Here is a 19,609-nt window from a genome sequence, read left to right on the forward strand (position 1 = left end):
AATGATGCTAAAGCTGAAACTCCAGTACTTTGGCCACCTCATGCGAAGAGTTGACTCATTGGAAAAGACTCTGATGCTGGGAGGGATTGGGGGCAGGAGGAGAAGGGGACGACCCAGGATGAGATGGCTGGATGGCGTCACGGACTCAGTGGACGTGAGTCTGAGTGAACTCCAGGAGTTGGTGATGGACAGGGAGGCCTGGTGTGCTGCGATTCATGGGGTCACAAAGAGTCGGATGCGACTGAGCGACTGAACTGAACGGAACTGAACTACCAGGACGGAGAAGGAAATAGCAACCTACTCCAGTGTTCCTGCCTAAAGAATCCTGTGGATGGAGGAGCCTGGTGGTGGGGTCACACAGAGTCAAACACGACTGAAGCGCCTTAGCATGCATGCATGCATTGGAGAAGGAAATAACAACCCACTCCAGTGTTCTTGCCTAAAGAATCCTGTGGGAGGAGGAGCCTGGTGGGCTGCCGTCTATGGGGTCGCACAGAGTCAGACACGACTGAAGTGACTCAGCATGCATTGGAGAAGGAAATAACAACCTACTCCAGTATTCTTGCCTGGAGAGTCCTGTGGACGGAGGAGCCTGGTGAGCTGTATCCATGCGGTTGCACAGAGTCAGGTATGACTGAAGCGACTTAGCATGCATGCATGCAATAGAGAAGGAACTAACAACCTGCTCCAGTATTCTTGCCTGGAGAATCCCAGGGACAGAGGAGCCTGATGGGGTGCCATCTACAGGGTTGCACAGAGTCAGACACAACTGAAGTGACTTAGCAGCAGCAGCAGCAAACACCAAAGAAGAGTTTCTAGACTAAGGAAGGAGTGTCCAAAGGCACTGAATGATATCAAGATTTTAAACAAGAAATGAATCTGTAGATTGCTTTGGGTAGTATACTCGTTTTCACTATATTGATTCTTTCAATCCATGAACATGGTATATTTCTCCATCTATTAGTGTCCTCTTTGATTTCTTTCACCAGTGTTTTATAGTTTTCTATATATAGGTCTTTAGTTTCTTTAGGCAGATATATTCCTAAGTATTTTATTCTTTTCGTTGCAATGGTGAATGGGATTGTTTGCTTAATTTCTCCTTCTATTTTCTCATTATTAGTGTATAGGAATGCAAGGGATTTCTTTGTGTTGATTTTATATCCTGCAACTTTACTATGTTCATTGATTAGCTCTAGTAATTTTCTGGTGGAGTCTTTAGGGTTTTCTATGTAGAGGATCATGTCATCTGCAAACAGTGAGAGTTTTACTTCTTTTCCAATTTGGATTCCTTTTATTTCTTTTTCTGCTCTGATTGCTGTGGCCAAAACTTCCAGAACTATGTTGAATAGTAGTGGTGGAAGTGGGCACTCTTGTCTTGTTCCTGACTTTAGGGGAAATGCTTTCAATTTTTCACCATTGAGTACCCAAAGCAACCTACAGATTCAATGCAATACCTATCAAGCTACCAGCGGGATTTTTCACAGAGCTAGAACAAATAATTTCACAATTTGTATGGAAATACAAATAACCTCAAATAGCCAAAGCAATCTTGAGAAAGAAGAATGGAACTGGAGGAATCAACCTGCCTGACTTCAGGCTCTACTACAAAGCCACAGTCATCAAGACAGTATGGTACTGGCACAAAGACAGAAATATACACCAATGGAACAAAATAGAAAGCCCAGAGATAAATCCACACACCTATGGACACCTTATCATCAACAAAGGAGGCAAGAATACACCATGGATTAAAGACAATCTCTTTAACAAGTGGTGCTGGAAAAACTGGTCAACCACTTATAAAAGAATGAGACTAGATCACTTTCTAATACCATACACAAAAATAAACTCAAAATGGATTAAAGATCTAAACATAAGACCAGAAACTATAAAACTCCTAGAGGAGAACATAGGCAAAACACTCTCCGACATAAATCACAGCAGGATCCTCTATGATCCACCTCCCAGAATACTGGAAATAAAAGCAAAAATAAACAAATGGGATCTAATTAAAATCAAAAGCTTCTGCACAACAAAGGAAACTATAAGCAAGGTGAAAAGACAGCCTTCTGAATGGGAGAAAATAATAGCAAATGAAGCAACTGACAAAGAATTAATCTCAAAAATATAGAAGCAACTTCTGCAGCTCAATTCCAGAAAAATAAACAACCCAATCAAAAAATGGGCCAAAGAACTAAATAGACATTTCTCCAAAGAAGACATACGGATGGCTAACAAACACATGAAAAGATGCTCAACCTCAGAGAAATGCAAATCAAAACCACAATTGCACACCAGTCAGAATGACTGCGATCCAAAAGTCTACAAGCAATAAATACTGGCGAGGTGCGGAGAAAAGGGAATCCTCTTACACTGTTGGTGGGAATGCAAACTAGTACAGTCACTATGGAGAACAGTGTGGAGAGCCCTTAAAAAACTGGAAATAGAACTGCCTTATGACCCAGCAATCCTACGGCTGGGCATACACACCGAGGAAACCAGAATTGAAAGATACAGGGTACGCTAATATTCATCACAGCACTGTTTATAATAGCCAGGACATGGGAACAACCTAGATGTTCATTAGCAGACAAATGGATAAGAAAGCAGTGAGACATATACACAATGGAGTATTACTCAGCCATTAAAAAGAATACATTTGAATCAGTTCTAATGAGGTGGATGAAACTAGAGCCTATTATACAGAGTGAAGTAAGCCAGGAAGAAAAACACCAATACAGTATACTAACACATATATATGGAATTTTTAAAGATGGTAATGATAACCCTGTATGTGAGACAGCAAAATAGACACAGATGTACAGAACAGTCTTTTGGACTCTGTGGGAGAGGGAGAGGATGGGATGATTTGGGAGAATGGCACTGAAACATGTATACTATCAGGTAAGAAACGAATCGCTAGTCTATGTTTGATACAGGATACAGGATGCTTGGGGCTGGTGCACGGGGATGATCCAGAGAGATGATAGGCGGTGGGAGGTGGGAGGGGGGTTCAGGATTGGGAACTCATGTACACCCGTGGCAGATTCATGTCAATGTATGGCAAAACCAATACAGTATTGCAAAGCAAAATAAAGTAAAAATAAAAAATTTTTTAAATAAATAAATAAACAAGAAATGAACCAACAACTTTCCTATATATTTTGCCCTTGGATTTAATGGTTAAAAGCTTCCAAGTGACTGGTAACTTCAAAAATTGGCATAAAATTGGCTGAGGAGTAAATGGAAATTGGGAAAATGGATCAAAATTCAGATTACCACCCTGTACAAATTTACAAGTGGAGGTAGCAGTTAAAATAGGATGTGGGATAGGTACTTTGTTTCTGTTATTGTTTTCAAGATAGAAAGTCTTTAAATGCACCTAGTGAAAGCAATGGCACCCCACTCCAGTACTCTTGCCTGGAAAATACCATGGACGGAGGAGCCTGGTAGGCTGCAGTCCATGGGGTCACTAAGAGTCGGATGTGACTGAGCAACTTCACTTTCACTTTTCACTTTCATGCATTAGAGAAGGAAATGGCAACCCACTCCAGTGTTCTTGCCTGGAGAATCCCAGGGACGGAGGAGCCTGGTGGGCTGCCGTCTATGGGGTTGCACAGAGTTGGACACGACTGAAGCGACTTAGCAGTAGCAGCAGAGAAGTACCATTAGAGAGGGAGGTAAGATTTTTAAGAAAATGGGAAGAAAAATTATTGACAGCCAAACAGAAGGATGCTTTATCCACCTTGACCTGGTTAAAGGATCAATGAATTAGTGAGAATGTAGGTGTTTTAATAAATGTGGTATCTGAATATTGAGGGTTTGGATATCAGTCTGTTCCTGACCATGATTTTCTTTGTGAACTGACATATGTTAGCTGAGAAGGTGTGGGAAGGTGGAATTTAAAGCTGTGTAAGTAGGTGGTACAAGAGAAAAATAAACATCATATATAGTAAGTATTCAGCTTAGTGGTTTAAGACAATCTAATAGTTAATATGCTAAAACTAATCATTTTACATATACTAGAACAATTTTTTCTAAGACTACTGTCTGTAAAATGAAATGCTCAGAGATGTATTTTCTTTAATAGGTTTGTAAGATTCATGCTGATATTTGGTAGAAACCAATGCAATACTGTAAAGTAATTATCCTTCAATTAAAAATAAAAAAAATTTTAAAAAGAATAGTGACACACCCCCAAAAAAGAAAATACTCAGATATATTTTCTTTAACACGTTTGTAAGTATTAACATTCAGTATTTATTTCACTGAATAAATACCCTTTTCAACTTTTTTTAGTATCCATTAATAGATTTTGAGGGTTACACTATATTAACAAAGAATCCACTATTTTCTAAGGATACATCCAAAAGCAATATTAAGGATAAATTTAACCAAGGAGGGGAAAGGTTTATACACTGAAAATTACAAGACTCTGATAAAACAATTAAAGAGAAACAAACAAATGGAAAGATAGCCAATACTCATAGGTCAGTAGAAAATTATTAAAATAGCCATATTACCCAAAGTGTTGGTTGCTCAGTATGTCTGACTGTTTCCAACCCTATTGACTATATCCCACCAGGCTCCTCTGTCCATAGGATACTACCCAAAGTCATCTATAAATTTAAAGCAATCCTTATCAAAATTCCAATGGTATTTTTTACAAAAACAGAAAAAAATAATCCTAATATTTGTATGGTACCATACCCCTGAATAGCTAAAGCAATCCTGAGAAAGATGAACAAAGCTGGAGACTTCACATTTCCTGATGTGAAAGCACACTATGAAGATACAGTAACCAGAACTGCATGGCACTGGCATTAAAACAGAGGTTAATGGAACAGAATTAAGAGCAGAGAAATAAATATTCACGTATATGGTCAACCAATATTTTACAAAGGATTCTTCACCAGCTGAGCTACAAGGGAAGCCCCTAACAAGGGAACTCTTCAACAAATGCTATATTTGATAGTCTCTTCATTAATGATGTTCAGTTCATTTCAGTTCTCAGTCATGTCCGATTCTTTGCAACCCCATGAACCGCAGCATGCCAGGCCTCCCTGTCCATCACCAACTGCCAGAGTCTACCCAAACATATGTCCATTGAGTCAGTGATGCCATCCAACCATCTCATCCTCTGTCATCCCCTTCTCCTCCTGCCCTCAATCTTTCCCAGCATGAAGGTCTTTTCAAATGAGTCAGCTCTTCGCATCAGGTGGCCAAAGGATTGGAGTTTCAGCTTCAGAATCAGTCCTTCCAATGAACGCCCAGGGCTGATCTCCTTTAGGATGAACTGGTTGGATCTCTGCAGTCCAAGGGACTCTCAAGAGCCTTCTCCAAAACCACAGTTCAAAAGCATCAATTCTTCAGCACTCGGCTTTCTATATAGTCTAAATCTCACATCCATACATGATCACTGGAAAAACCACAGCCTTGACTAGATGGACCTTTGTTGACAAAAGTAATATCTCTGCTTTTTAATACGCTATCTAAGTTGGCCACAACTTTCCTTCCAAGGAGTAAGCATCTTTTAATTTCATGGCTGCAAAATCACCATCTGCAGTGATTTTGGAGCCCCAGAAAATAAAGTCAGCCACTGTTTCCCCATCTATTTCCCATGAAGTGATGGGACTGGATGCCATGATCTTCGTTTTCTGAATGCTGAGCTTTAAGCCAGCTTTTTCACTCTCCTCTTTCACTGTTATCAAGAGGCTCGTTAGTTCCTCTTCACTTTCTGCCATAAGGGTGGTGTCATCTGCATATCTGAGGTTATTGATATTTCTCCTGGCAATCTTGATTCCAGCTTGTGCTTCTCACAGCCCAGCATTTCTCATGATGTATTCTGCATAGAAGTTAAATAAGCAGGGTGACAATATACAGCCTTGACGTATTCCTTTTCCTATTTAGAACCAGCCTGCTGTTCCATATCCAATTCTAACTGTTGTTTCCTGACCTGCATATAGGTTTCTCAAGAGGCAAGTCAGGGGGACTGGTATTCCCATCTCTTTCAGAATTTTCCACAGTTTATTGTGATCCACACAGTCAAAGGCTTTGGCACAGTCAATAAAGGAGAAACGGATGTTTTTCTGGAATTTTCTTGCTTTTTCGATGATCCAGCAGATGTTGGCAATCTGATCTCTGGTTCTTCTGCCTTTTCTAAATCCAGCTTGAATATCTGGAAGTTCTCAGTTCATGTATTGCTTATGCCTGACTTGGAGAATATTGAGCATTAATTTACTAGCGTGTGAGATGAGTGCAATTGTGCAGTAGTTTGAGCATTCTTTGGCATTGCCTTTCTTAGGGACTGGAATGAAAACTGACCTTTTCCAGTCCTGTGGCCACTGCTGAGTTTTCCAAATTTGCTGCCATATTGAATGGAGCACTTTCACAGCATCATCTTTCAGGATTTGAAATAGTTCAATTGGAATTCCATCACCTCCACTGGCTTTGTTCATAGTGATGCTTCCTAAGGCCCACTTGACCTCACATTCCAGGAGCTGCCCCACGTCCAAGGTCAGGGGTGGTGGCTGAGAGGAGCTACCCCACGTCCAAGGTAAATGATGTTAGGAAGCTGGGTAATCACATGTAGAAAAATGAAACTGGACTCTATTGTATATTGCTCAGAATGAATCAAAGACATAAACAAGAGACCTGAAACCATAGAACTCCTAGAAGGAAACAGGGAAATATCTCATTGACACAGGTTTTGGCAATGACTGTTTAGGTATGACACCAAAAGCACAAGTAAAAAGGCAGCACATGGGATTACATTAAACTAGAAAACTCATGTACAGCAAAAGAAACAGAGGAATTACAAACCATATATCTGATAAGGGTCTAATATCCAAAATAAAAAGAATTAATATAAACCAATAACAAAAAACAATCTGATTTTTAAATAGGCAGAGGAACTGAACAGACATTTTAACTCAGAAGACATACAAATGATCAAAATGTACATGATTAGATGTGGAACATCACTAACCATCAAGAAAATGCAAATGAAAATAAAAGGAAATATCATTTCACATCTGTGTGGAGGTTCCTGAAAAAATTAAAAATAGGACTATCATATTATTCAGCAATCCCACTTCTGGGTATGTATCCAAAGGAAGTGAAAATAGAATATCCAAGAATTACCTGCACTCTCATGTTTATTGAAACATTACTCAAAATAGCTAAGATATGGATACAACTACCTATCAATGAGCGAATGGATAAAGAAGATATGATATCATATATATCATATAACATAATAATGGACTATTATTCAGCCATGAGAAAGATGGGATTTGTGACAGTATGGGTAGTCTTAAGGATGTTACAATAAGTGAAATAAGTCAAAGATGGATACTGTTTGTAACACTTATATGTGGAATCCACAAAAAGCATAGAAACAAAAAGAATGGTGGTTAGCAGGGGCTGGGGTGGAAAATATTAGGAGATGATGGTCAAAGGGTACAAACTTCCAGTGAAAAATAAATTTGGATGTACAACATTGTGATTAGAGATGACAATACTGTGCATTAAAATTTAGAGTTGCTACGAAACTGGATCTTAAGTGTTCTTACCACAAAAAAAGAAGTAATTATGTGATATGATGGAGGTGTTAGCTAACACTCTGGTGGTGGTCATAATGAAATATATAAGTGTATCAAATTAACATATGTATACTTTGTATGCTGTGTATGCGTTAGTCACTCAGGTGTATCTGACTCTTTGCAACCCCATGAACTGTAGTCCACCAGGCTCCTCTGTCCATGGGATTCTCCAGGCAAAGAAACTGGAGTAGGTAGCCATTCCCTTTTCCAGGAGATCTTCCCAACCCAGGGATCAAACCCGGATCCCATCAAGGCAGGCAGATTCTTTGTCATCTGAGCCACCAGGGAAGCCCATGTGTACACCTTAAAACTATACAATGTTATATGTCAATTATATCTCAATAAAGTTGGAAGGAAAAAAATAACGATAAGGTAAATTAAAAGACAAGCTACAGACTGGAAGAAAATATTTGCAAAAGACACATCCAACAGAGTAGAGTTACCCAAAATATACAAAGAACTCAGAACTCAACAACAAGAAAACTCAAAAAAATGACCCAAAGAGCTTAACAGGTATCTCACCAGAGAAGATATACACATAGCAAATAAGCCAAAAGACGCCCCACATCATATGACATCGGGGAAAACACAAACTAAACTATCATCAGGGAAATGCAAAAACAACAATGAGGTTCTATCATATACCTATCTGACTTGTCAAAATCCAGAACACTGACATCATATGCTGGCAAGGATATGAAGCAACAGATCTCATTCATTGCTGGTGAGAATGTAAAAATGTACAGCCAACTGGGAAGAAAATTTAGCAGTTTTTTACAAAACTAAACATAATTCCTACCACATGATCATGCTCTGTACTATTTACCGAAAGAAACTGAAAACTTATGTTAAAAAAAAAAAAAAAGCCTGCACATGGATGTTTACGGCATTTACTTCCTAAGTGCCAAATCTTTGAAGCAAATCAAGATATCCTTCAGTAGGTGAACAGAGAAACTGTGGTCTATCCAGATAATGGAATATTATTCAGCCTGGAAAAGAAATGGAGTATTAAGCCATGAAAAAAACATAGAAGAATCTCAAATGCATATGGCCAAGTGAAAGAGGTCTATCTGAAAAAGCTGTTTGCTCTCAACTATATGACGTTTTGGAAAAGAAAACTTGGAGACATAAAAGAGGTCCGTGGCGAGTTGGGGGTAAGAGATAAACAGGCAGAGCACAAGGACTCTCAGAGCAAATATTCTGCATGCTTTTATAATGATGGATACATGTCTTTATGAGTAAACCATAATATATTCTGTGAACTTTGGGTGGTCATGATGTGTCGATGTAGTTTCACTGTTGGTAAAAGAAAAGGAATGGACCGTTTTGGTGAATGATGTTGATCATGGAGGAGGTGTGCATGTGTAGGGACAGGGGTACATGGGAAATCTCTTTACCATACTCTCAATTTTGTTGTAAACCTAAACTGCTCTAAAAAACTAAGTTCTTTCCCCAGAGAAGGAAATGGCAACCCACTCCAGTATTCTTGCCTGGGACATCCCATGGACAGAGGAGCCTGGCGGGTTATAGTCCACCGGGTTGCAGAGTTGAACACAACTTACAGCCTAAACAACAACAAACTGAGACTCAGAGATGTGCAGTCACTCAGCTCCTTCCACCCTAGACGGGTCGAATTCTGAAAAGTAGTTTAAAAAAAAGTAAAGTAAATCTTCTAAAATATGCTTCCAAAAATAAACAAATATAAGACTTTTTTTGGGGAAAAAAAAGTGCCATGAAGGCTTTGGCTTAATTTTATTCTTATACTTTAGGTTTTTCTCTATTTTTAATATATACTAGATTTTCAGCCTAGGTTCATTTTTCTTTTCAATCACCTAATGATTTTCTTTCTGCCACAATTACCAAAACTCATTATAAAGATGTGACTCCATATTTTTCATTGTTTAGAATATTTGAGAGTAGGGGTTCTGTTTTATGGTGATTAATGTATTTCAACTTGGAAATCTTCCTTTCAACCTAAAAAAACAGACCTTAGGTGAACATTTTTCTTCAAGAGCTATTATACAATTACAATGCCCACTCCTGAACGGCTTGATTCCCATTTATCCACTTAAATGTTTTCAATTGATTTTTAAAAAACATGTTGTTTTCTAAAAATACAGCTAAATGATATGTTTATAATCTATACAGGAAACACTACTTAAACTGCTATGAAAAGGTTTTTATGCTCATATGTATATACTCAGAATGAGAATATTTTGAAGAGAGAAAAGAGGTGAAGAGTGGAAAGCGGATTTCACTGTTTTAACACAAACATGGCACTATCCAGCTGTGTGATGAACTCTGAAGCCTAGATGTAGAGGAGTCTTGAAATATAGTCCAGAATGCTGAACTGCAAAAATAGATAAACACTTAAAAGTTCTTAAAACCAAAACATTATTCAAACTAACTGGAAAAGGGAGGTTTTACGGCATTTCAAAAAGAATATAAGCCAAAAGTTACCAGTTTACAGTTATAATATGAGTAAGTTCCAGGCATCCAATTTACTGCATGGTAACTATAGTTAATAATATGGTATACACATGAAACATGCTGAGACTAGATCTTCAGTGTTCTCACCACAAACACAAAAATGGTATCAATGTGAGAGTGATGGATGTATTAATTAATTTGGTTGTGGTAATCATTTCTTATCCTTATCCATTAGAGGGCAAATAGAATGAAAACCACAATTGCAGAAAACTAATCCAACTGATCACATGGACCACAGCCTTGTCTAACTCAATGAAACTATGAGCCCACGCCATGGTTGCCCAAGATGGACAGGTCACAGTCGAGAGTTCTGATTAAACGTGGTCCACTGGAGAAGGGAATGGCAAACCACTTCAGTATTCTTGCCTTGAGAATCCCATGAACAGTATGAGAAGGCAAAAAGATAGGACACAGAAAGGTAAACTCCCCAGGTCAGTAGGTGCCTAATATGCTACTGGAGAAGACTGGAGAAATAACTCCAGAAAGAATGACGAGATAGAGCCAAAGTGAAAACAACTCCCAGCTGGTGATGGAAGTAAAGTCCAATGCCGTAAAGAACAATATTGGATAGGCCATAAATCAACTCATTGGCAAAGATCCTAATGCTGGGAAAGATTGAAGGTGGAGGAGAAGGGGATGACAGAGGATGAGATGGCTGGATGGCATCACTGACTCGATGGACATGAGCTTGAATAAACTCCGGGATTTGGTGATGGACAGGAAGACCTGGTGTGCAGCAGTCCATGGGGTCGCAAAGAGTCAGAAACGACTGACCGACTGAACTGAACTGAATCATTTCACAGTGTGTGTATATACATACACACATACACACACTTATATATAAAACCATCATATTGAAAATCTTTAAAAAATAGAAGGCAAGAAATGTAAGATAGTGAGTGATTAATCATGCCACACAGGATTCTAACAGATCTGGGTTCAAACCATAACTTGATCAATCCTAAGTTGTAGAACTGAAGGTGTGTGAGTAACTACATCACTTAACTACTGGGCCACAGTGTTTTCATCTGAGAAACTAATGCATTTTCATCCGAGCCTGTTGACATCCAATTGGTACCCATAACAAAGGACTTAGCACAGGGTCTTGGCACACAGAAAATACTCGGTGATACTAGTTATTATTTTTCATCATTAATAGACATTTTATGTATGATTAAGTACCCATGTCTGAGGAATTACAAAAATCACATGTGTTATGATTCTGTACATCCCTCTTCTAAAGAAGGAGATAAATTTCTTCATTTGAGTTCCAACAAAAGAACTTTGTTTGTGTCATTCTTTGTGTCAAACAATAAGCAGGACAATGGGGTGATTCTTGAGACAGAATTCTTAAAACATCCAAATGAGTGACTTCCAGAGATTCTCCATGCTCTTCTACTTTCTGTCGAATTACAGTGACCTCAGGTTACAGAAATGCTATCACTTGCATCAATGCAGAGGTATCTGATAACTGAAAATCATTTCCAGTTTATGCTGTACTTGTGCATGAGTACCATCTTCAGTCCAACAAGTGACAGAATTCCAGCTGAGCTATTTCAAATCCTGAAAGATGATGCTGTGACAGTGCTGCACTCAATATGCCAGCAAATTTGGAAAACTCAGCAGTGGTCACAGGACTGGAAAAGGTCAGTTTTCATTCCAATCCCAAAGAAGGGCAATGCCAAAGAATGTTCAAACTACTGCACAATTGCATGCTAGCAAAGTAATGCTCAAAATTCTCCAAGTCAGGGTTCAACAGTACATGAACCATGAACTTCCAGATATTCAAGCTGGATTTAGAAAAGGCAGAGGATCCAGAGATTATATTGCCAACATCCACTGGATCATCGAAAAGCAAGAGAATTCCAGAAACACAACTACTTCTGCTTTATTGATTACTCCAAAGCCTTTGACTGTGTAGATCACAACAAACTGTGGAAAATTCTTCAGGAGACAGGAATACCAGACCACTTGACCTGCCTCCTGAGAAATCTGTATGCAGATCAGGAAGCAACAGTTAGAACTGGACATGGAACAGCAGACTGGTTCCAAATTGGGAAAGGAATACGTCAAGGCTGTATATTGTCACCCTGTCTATTTAACTTACATGCAGAGTACATCACGTGAAATGCCAGGCTGGATGAAGCACAAGCTGGGATCAAGATTACCGAGAGAAATGTCAATAACCTCAGATACGCAGATGATACCACCCTTATGGCAGACAGTGAAGTGAAACTAAAGAGCTCTTGATGAAACTGAAAGAGGAGAGTGAAAAGGCTGGATTATAACTCAACATTAAAAAAATGAAGATCACAGCATCCAGTCCCATCAGTTCATGGCAAATCAATGGGGAAACAATGAAAACAGTGGCAGACTTTATTTTCTTGGGCTCCAAAATCACTACAGATGGTAACTGCAGTAATGAAATTCAAAGACGCTTGCTCCTTGGAAGAAAAGCTATGATCAACCTTGACAGCATATTAAAAAGCAGAGACATTACTTTGCCAATCCATCTAGTCAAAGATACGGTTTTTCTGGTAGTCATGTATGGATGTGAGAGTTGGACTATAAAGAAAGCTGATCACTGAAGAATTGACGCTTTTGAATTGTGGTGTTGGAGAAGACTCTTGAGAGTCCCTTGGACTGCAAGGAGATCCAACCAGTCCATGCTAAAAGAAATCAGTCCTGAATATTCATTGGAAGGACTGATGCTGAAGGTGAAACTCCAGTACTTTGGCCACTTGACACAAAGAACCAATCATTGGAAAAGCCCCTGATGCTGGGAAAGACTGAAAGTGGGAGGAGAAGGGGATGACAGAGGATGAGACGGTTGGATGGCATCACTGACTCTATGGACATGAGTTTGAGTAAGCTCCATGAGTTGGCAATGGAAGGGAAGCCTGGCCTGCTGCAGCCCATGTGGCCGCAAAGTGTCAAACATGACTGAGCAACTGACCATGTTCAGACCAACAGGCCAGAAGCTACCATCTTAGGCTTCCTGAAAAGGAACTTTGCCTTCAGGGAAAAAATTTCAAAAGGTAAACTAAAGTGAGGTAAAGATGAAAGGTTTAGAAGAGCCCTCTTAGAAGTTCAGGGATGTCTGAACACACAGTTTCCTGTTGCAGAAATGAGATCAAGGACATGGAGATTAATGGCAGCTTTGTTCCTAATGTGCTCCAAACAGACATCATGAGCCTAAAGAGGTCAGTTTCCAGTTTGCCCTAAGCATTATTATTCCTCACAGAGAGTCCTAAAGTCCATCACAAGCAAGGAAATGATGTCTCCTGCTGAATTCTCCAAGTCATCCTTCTTCACAGCTATAAACAGAAGCAGCTCAAACTCCTCTGAGAGCAAAGGTGATAAGAAAGGTGTTCTCGACAAAGAATGGCAGGCACCCTGCAGTCTCCAAAGGGCCAGATGTTTCCAAGGACCCCGCTGTCCCATTTGCAGCTGGCTCTCTGTGGCTGATTTTCAGCTGGTCAGACAGACTTTTTGCAGCCTCTGTGCAGACAGGGGTCTCTCCGCCACAGCAGTTGAATATGTCTCCCAGAGAGGCTGGCTGAAAGCCCAGGCACCTCAGGGAATCCAGGACGTTGGAAAAGGTATTAATATTTTTCCCTCTCCTTAGCTAAGAAGTACAGTTGGCTTGCATTTCTGAGCTCAAATTGGATAATTAAGATTAACAAACGTTACACAAATATTTATGAAATCTTAAGTTTTTTAAAAATAAACTTTTTAACAGAAAATAATTACAGAAAACACAAGTTAGGTTTTTTTGCTTATATCACTGTTCTTCACAGGATAAGGGCCTAGTTGCAAAGAGAATCTAAGGGTAGAAACCTAGGTCACTCATTCGTCTCATAAAAATAATCATACGGAGGAGCCTGGTAGGCTGCAGTCCATGGGGTCACTAAGAGTCGGCCACAACTGAGCAACTTCACTTTTACTTTTCACTTTGATGCAAAGGAGAAGGAAATGGCAACCCACCCTGGTGTTCTTGCCTGGAGAATCCCAGGGACGGGGGAGCCTGGTGGGCTGCTGTCAATGGGGTCGCACAGAGTCGGACTGAAGCAACTTAGGAGCAGCAGCAGCAGAGAGCCCTATTTTATACCTAGACTTGCACAGGAAATGAAACTTGGGTAAATGTCTGCTACTAGGTTGGTGAAAAAAATAATTGTGGTTTTGGACCATGAATTTTAAATCATCATAACTAGGCTCAAACACATCTTTATCAATCAAAATAGGAACTATTACAATGAACACATTTTTGCTAATGAGAAATAAGTTTGTTTATTCACGTAGCATAAAAATCCATGCTTCAGGATTCAATGAACTCTTGGAAAGCATTTTCTGCCTCCTGGCAGCTGTGGAAGTGTTTTCCCTGCAAAAAGTCGTTGAGCTACTTGAAGCAGCAGTAGTCGACTGGCGAGAGGTCAGGTGAATGTGGTAGATGAGGCAAAAGTTTGTAGCCCAGTTTATTCAACTTCTGAAGCACTGGTAGTAAAACATGCAGTCAGGCTTTGTCATGGGGAAGAACTGGGCCCTTTCTGTTGACCTATCCTAACTGCAGACATTGCAGTTTTTGGTGTATCTCATCAATTTTCTGAGAATACTTCTCAGATGTCATGGTTTCACCAGGGTTCAGAAAGCTATAGTGGATCAGAGCAGCAGCAGATCACCAAACAGTGACCAAGACCTTTTTTTTGGTGCAAGTTTGGCTTTGGGACGTGCTTTGAAGCTGCTCCTCAGTCCAACCACCGAGCTGGTAGTCTCTGGTTGTCGTATAAAATCCACTTTTTGTCACAGTCACAATCTGATTGAGAAATGGTTTGCTGTTGTAAAGAATAAAAGAAGACGACACTTCAAAATAATGATTTTTTTTTTAAATTTGCAGTCAGCTAATGAGGCACCCACTTATCCAGCTTCTTCACCTTTCCAATTTGCTTCAAATGCAGAATGACAGTAGAATGGTCAATGTTGAGTCCTTTGACAACTTCTCATGTAGTTTTAAGAGGATCAGTTTTGATGATGGCTCTCAGGTGGTCATTGTCAACTTCTGATGGCTCACCATTTCTGATGGCTCATCATCAAGGCTGTCTCCTTGGCAAAACTTGAACCACCCCTGCACTGTACATTCACTAGAAGTTTCTGGGTCAAATGTGTTGTTGATATTGTGAGTTGTCTCTGCTGCTTTCTGACCCATTTTGAATTCAAATAATAAAAGCACTTGAATTTGCTTTTTTTGTCTAACATCATTTCCCTAGTCTAAAATACACAGCAAGTAATGTTATTAGCAAACAACAAAGCACAAAATGTGCATTAAAATGATGTATAACATAACCACATTTATTTAGGAATGTATTCCAATATCAAACAACAAAGTTCAACAATGCAAAACCACAATTACTTTTGCACCAACCTAATACTATTTGGCCCCTTCAGGGATCACTGCCTCGTCATGGTGAAGGGTCTTGTGTAACTCAGTGAAGCTATGAGCCATACTGTGTAAGGCCACCCAAGACGGATGGGTCACAGTGGAGAGTTCTGACAAAATGTGATTCATTGGAGGAGTGAATGGCAAACCACCAAAGCGTACTTGCCATGAGAACCTCATGAACTCTATAAAAGAACAAAAAGATATGACACCAAAAGATAAGTCCCCCAGGTCTGAAGGTGTCCAATATGTTACTGGGTAAGAGTGGAAGAGAACTAGTAATGTCCAAGTTGGATTTAGAAATGGCAGAAAACCAGCGATCAAACTCCCCAATTTGCTAGGTCACAGAGAAATCAAGGGAATTTCAGAAAAAAAAAAGAAATTACTTCTGTTTCATCAACTACCCTAAAACCTTTGTGTGGATCATAACAAGCTATGGAAAGCTCTTAAAGAGATGGGAATATCAGACCACCTTACCTGTCTCCTACAAAACCTGTATGCAGGTCAAGAAGCAACAGTTAGAACCCTATATGGAACAGCTGATTGGCTGAAGATTGAGAAAGGAATATGACAGGGCTGTCTGCTGTCACCATGTTTATTTAATCAATAAGCTGAGCACATCATGAGAAATGCCAGGCTGGATGAGTTACAAGGTGGAATCAAGATAGGCAGAAGGAACATCAACAACCTTAGATATGCGGATGATACCACTCTAATGGCAGAAAGTGAAGAGGAACTAAAGAATCTCTTGATGAGGGTGAAGGAGAGTGAAAGAGCCAGCTTCAAACTAAGTATTAAAAAAAAATAAAGATCACAGCATCCAGCCCCATCCCTGCATGGCAAATAGATTGGGCAAAGGTGGAAGTGGTGACAGATTTCCTCTTCTTGGGCTCTAAGATCACTGAAGATGGTGACTGCAAGCCATGAAATCAGAAGACAACTGCTTCTTTGTAGGAAAGCTATGACAAACCTAGAGAGTGTGTTGGTGAAAAGCAGAAACATTACTTTGCCGACAAAGGTCCGTATAGTCAAGGCTATGGTCTTCTCAGTGGTCATGTATGGTTGTGAGAACTAGACCGTAAAGAAGGCAGAACGCCAAATAATTTATGCCTTCACACTGTGGTGCTGGAGAAGACTGCTGAGAGTCCCCTGGACAGCAAGGAGATCAAAACAGTCAATCTTAAGGGAAATCAACCCTGAATACTTGCTGGAAGGACTGATGCTAAAGCTGAAGCTCCAGTATTTTGGTCATCTGATGTGAACAGTCGACTCCTTGGTAAAGTCCCTGATGCTGGGAAAGACTGAGGGCAGAAGGAGAAGAGGGCGTCAGAGGATGAGATGGCTGGCTGGCATCACCAATGCAACGGACATGAACTTGGGCAAACTTCGGGAGATGGTGGGGTCAGGGAGGCCTGGTGTGCTGCAGTCCATGGGGTTGCAAAGAGTAGACATGACTGGGTGACTAAACAACAACAAGAAATACTATTTGGATTTCACAGAATTTCTTTTAAAATGTAAGCATCAGAATATTAAAGTTACGAAAAGGTCAAATAGAGTAATAATTTTGGTATTGGGTATAACCAACTGCTTTTGAATATATGTACTCACAAAACTCTTATCAAGTTTGATTAGAGCTTTTAATAATGAATTTTAGATCTTCATGTTTGGATCTGGTCTATTTGCAATGTGAAAACTAACCTTTTAGAAATTCTGAAATTTGCCATTTTTAGATAAAATAATCTCAGGATTTAAATTCTGCCATTTGTTTAGAAAACAAATTCTGTCATTCTGTTTATATATAAGAAGCAGCAAAGATTTTTGCATAAAAATCATATGATACACTGATTCCTTTTAATATAATTGCTGTAATGGAAGTTATCCTTAATTATTAGACTTTTTTTTTACAGAAATTACAAATATGCTAGACTGCAAATATGAAATATATATCCAACCAAATATGTGATGTCATCACTGAAGGAGAATGTAAAAGTTTCTGTTTTGTGTTCTCACATACAAACATTTGAAAATTCAAAGAACAGGGTAGGCTTCTTACTTAAAGCTCTAAGAAGTCTATTGGACCATCTTGGTCTGGGCATTCATGAGGGTCATGGTTCACATGCTTCTAAACGTGCCCTCAAGTCACTCCCAGGAAGAAGGTGACTGTACTGTGTTGGCAGAGCTGAAGCACCTTGGCTCTTCCTTATCCACACCTGGAAGGCTCTGGAGCTGGACTGAGTCCTATCAGCACAAGCTGGGATGTATCAAGAGAGTATCACTGACATCTATACACTGCCATGTGTCAAACAGCTAGCCAGGGGGAAGCTGCTGTATACCACAGGGAGCTCAGCTCGCTGCTGTGACGACCTAGAGGAATGGAATGAGGGTAGGAGGCAGGCTCAAGAGGGAACGGTTATTTATACACACACACACACACACACACACACACACACACAGCTGGTTCACTTTGTTGTACAACAGAAACCAACACAACATTGTAAAACGATTATACTCCAATTTTTTTTTTTTAAAAAAGCTTGTTTGTACACTCATTTCTCATTCCACTGCCATCCCAGGTAGCTGAGCTGATTATCTGGATTCTCTAACATCATCTGCAATGTTCATTTATGTTTTGATCAATACTGGAAACACCTGCATATTTCAGTCTATCCTATGACACAAACACATTATTTATGTAGCCTTCTAATGCCTCCAGTGTTCACAGTGAAATAATTACAGCTGTTCTCCTTGTTTCTTTATTCCTCTCATCCTAAAATATCCAACCCATTTAATCCTAGGAGCCTGGGAAAATGAAATAGTTACATTAAGTCTCAGAGGATTGACACAACTTGAAAATTGGTAAAAGAAACAAACAAAAAATTTAACTACTGTATGTCTTCAGTATCTGTGCTATACTTACCTTGCTAGTGTCCTCAGAATTTTTTGGAAGGTGCTTATGTTAGTTTGGATGTCCCCAGAATCAGATCTTATCAGGAAGATTTGAATGCAAGTAGTTTATTTGGGAGCTCATCTCAGGAAGTATCAATGAGGGAAGACAGGCACCAGATAAAGAAGCCAATACAGGGTGCACGGTTCATACGTAGAAAACAAACCTATGGTTACCAGGGGAAACGGGGGGAGGGATAAATTGGGAGATGAGGATAGACATATACACACCATTACACAGAAAATGGATAAGTAATAAGGACCTACTATGTAGCATGGGGAACTCTACTCAGTACTCTGTAATAACCTATATGAGAATAGAATATAAAAGAGTGGGTATATGTATAACTGATTCATTTTGCTGTATACCTGAAACTAACATAGCATTGTAAATCAACTACACAGCAATAAATTTTATAAAAAAGGGTGTGTGGTTGAGTAGGTTACTGCTTTATCCAATGGTCCTGCAGGGAATGCCAGGAGACAAGACAGAATATATGTCAGACTTAGCCCACATGGGGAGCAAAGAGTGTATATTTACCTCCAACTTCAAGATGCTATTAGTTAAGAATGTTCCTGGGGGCAGTAACCTGTGCTCTTGTCCAACCTGCCTTGTCTGAGGTCTGAAAGCCCTCAACTGGAGATGACCAAGATTGGAGGCAAATGTTGTCAATATACTAATGGTGAGCTTGCAGTATGCTAATGATGAGCTTGAAACAAGCAAGACCCAATGGTCTCCCCAACTCCATGTCTTCTGCGTACTTTCGTCTGCAGAAAAACTTTAGCGAAAGAATAAGTTTAATCAGAGAAGAGAAGTAAGAAAACGCAGAAACAAAGGAAGTAGTCAAACTGGACAAAATAAACAGGTTGTCCTTCAAAGTCAGTAATAAACAAAGTCAAGGACATTTAGCTCCTTCTCAAGGGCTACAGATAAAACTGAGCCATATCTGGCAAGCTGTCTTATAGACACTAACACCCCCACCAGCCGTAAGAACTTAACTACATGATGACCAGACCATAGCCATGACATGTATCCATATTAAGTCACTTCAGTTGTGTCCGACTCTGTGTGACCCCATGCACTGTAGCCCACCATGCTCCTCTGTACAGAGGGTCCTCCAGGCAAGAACACTGGAGT

The 19,609-nt window shown here is 39.7% G+C and overlaps 1 protein-coding gene across 2 annotated transcripts in view; it reads right to left on the minus strand.

Annotated features, from left to right (window-relative positions):
* Nucleotides 1–19,609, minus strand: part of B3GALT1 (beta-1,3-galactosyltransferase 1) — a 621,523-nt gene that overhangs the window by 570,636 nt on the left and 31,278 nt on the right. For both annotated transcript variants that reach the window (XM_042243778.2, XM_060409812.1), the window contains exon 1: nucleotides 1–19,609. This exon is cut by the window's left edge and continues 38,175 nt beyond it; it is cut by the window's right edge and continues 31,278 nt beyond it. The gene's annotated coding sequence lies outside the window, so the exon portion shown is untranslated.

Source organism: Ovis aries, chromosome 2, assembly GCF_016772045.2.
Source record: "Ovis aries strain OAR_USU_Benz2616 breed Rambouillet chromosome 2, ARS-UI_Ramb_v3.0, whole genome shotgun sequence".
In the NCBI taxonomy this organism is placed as follows: Eukaryota; Metazoa; Chordata; class Mammalia; order Artiodactyla; family Bovidae; genus Ovis; species Ovis aries.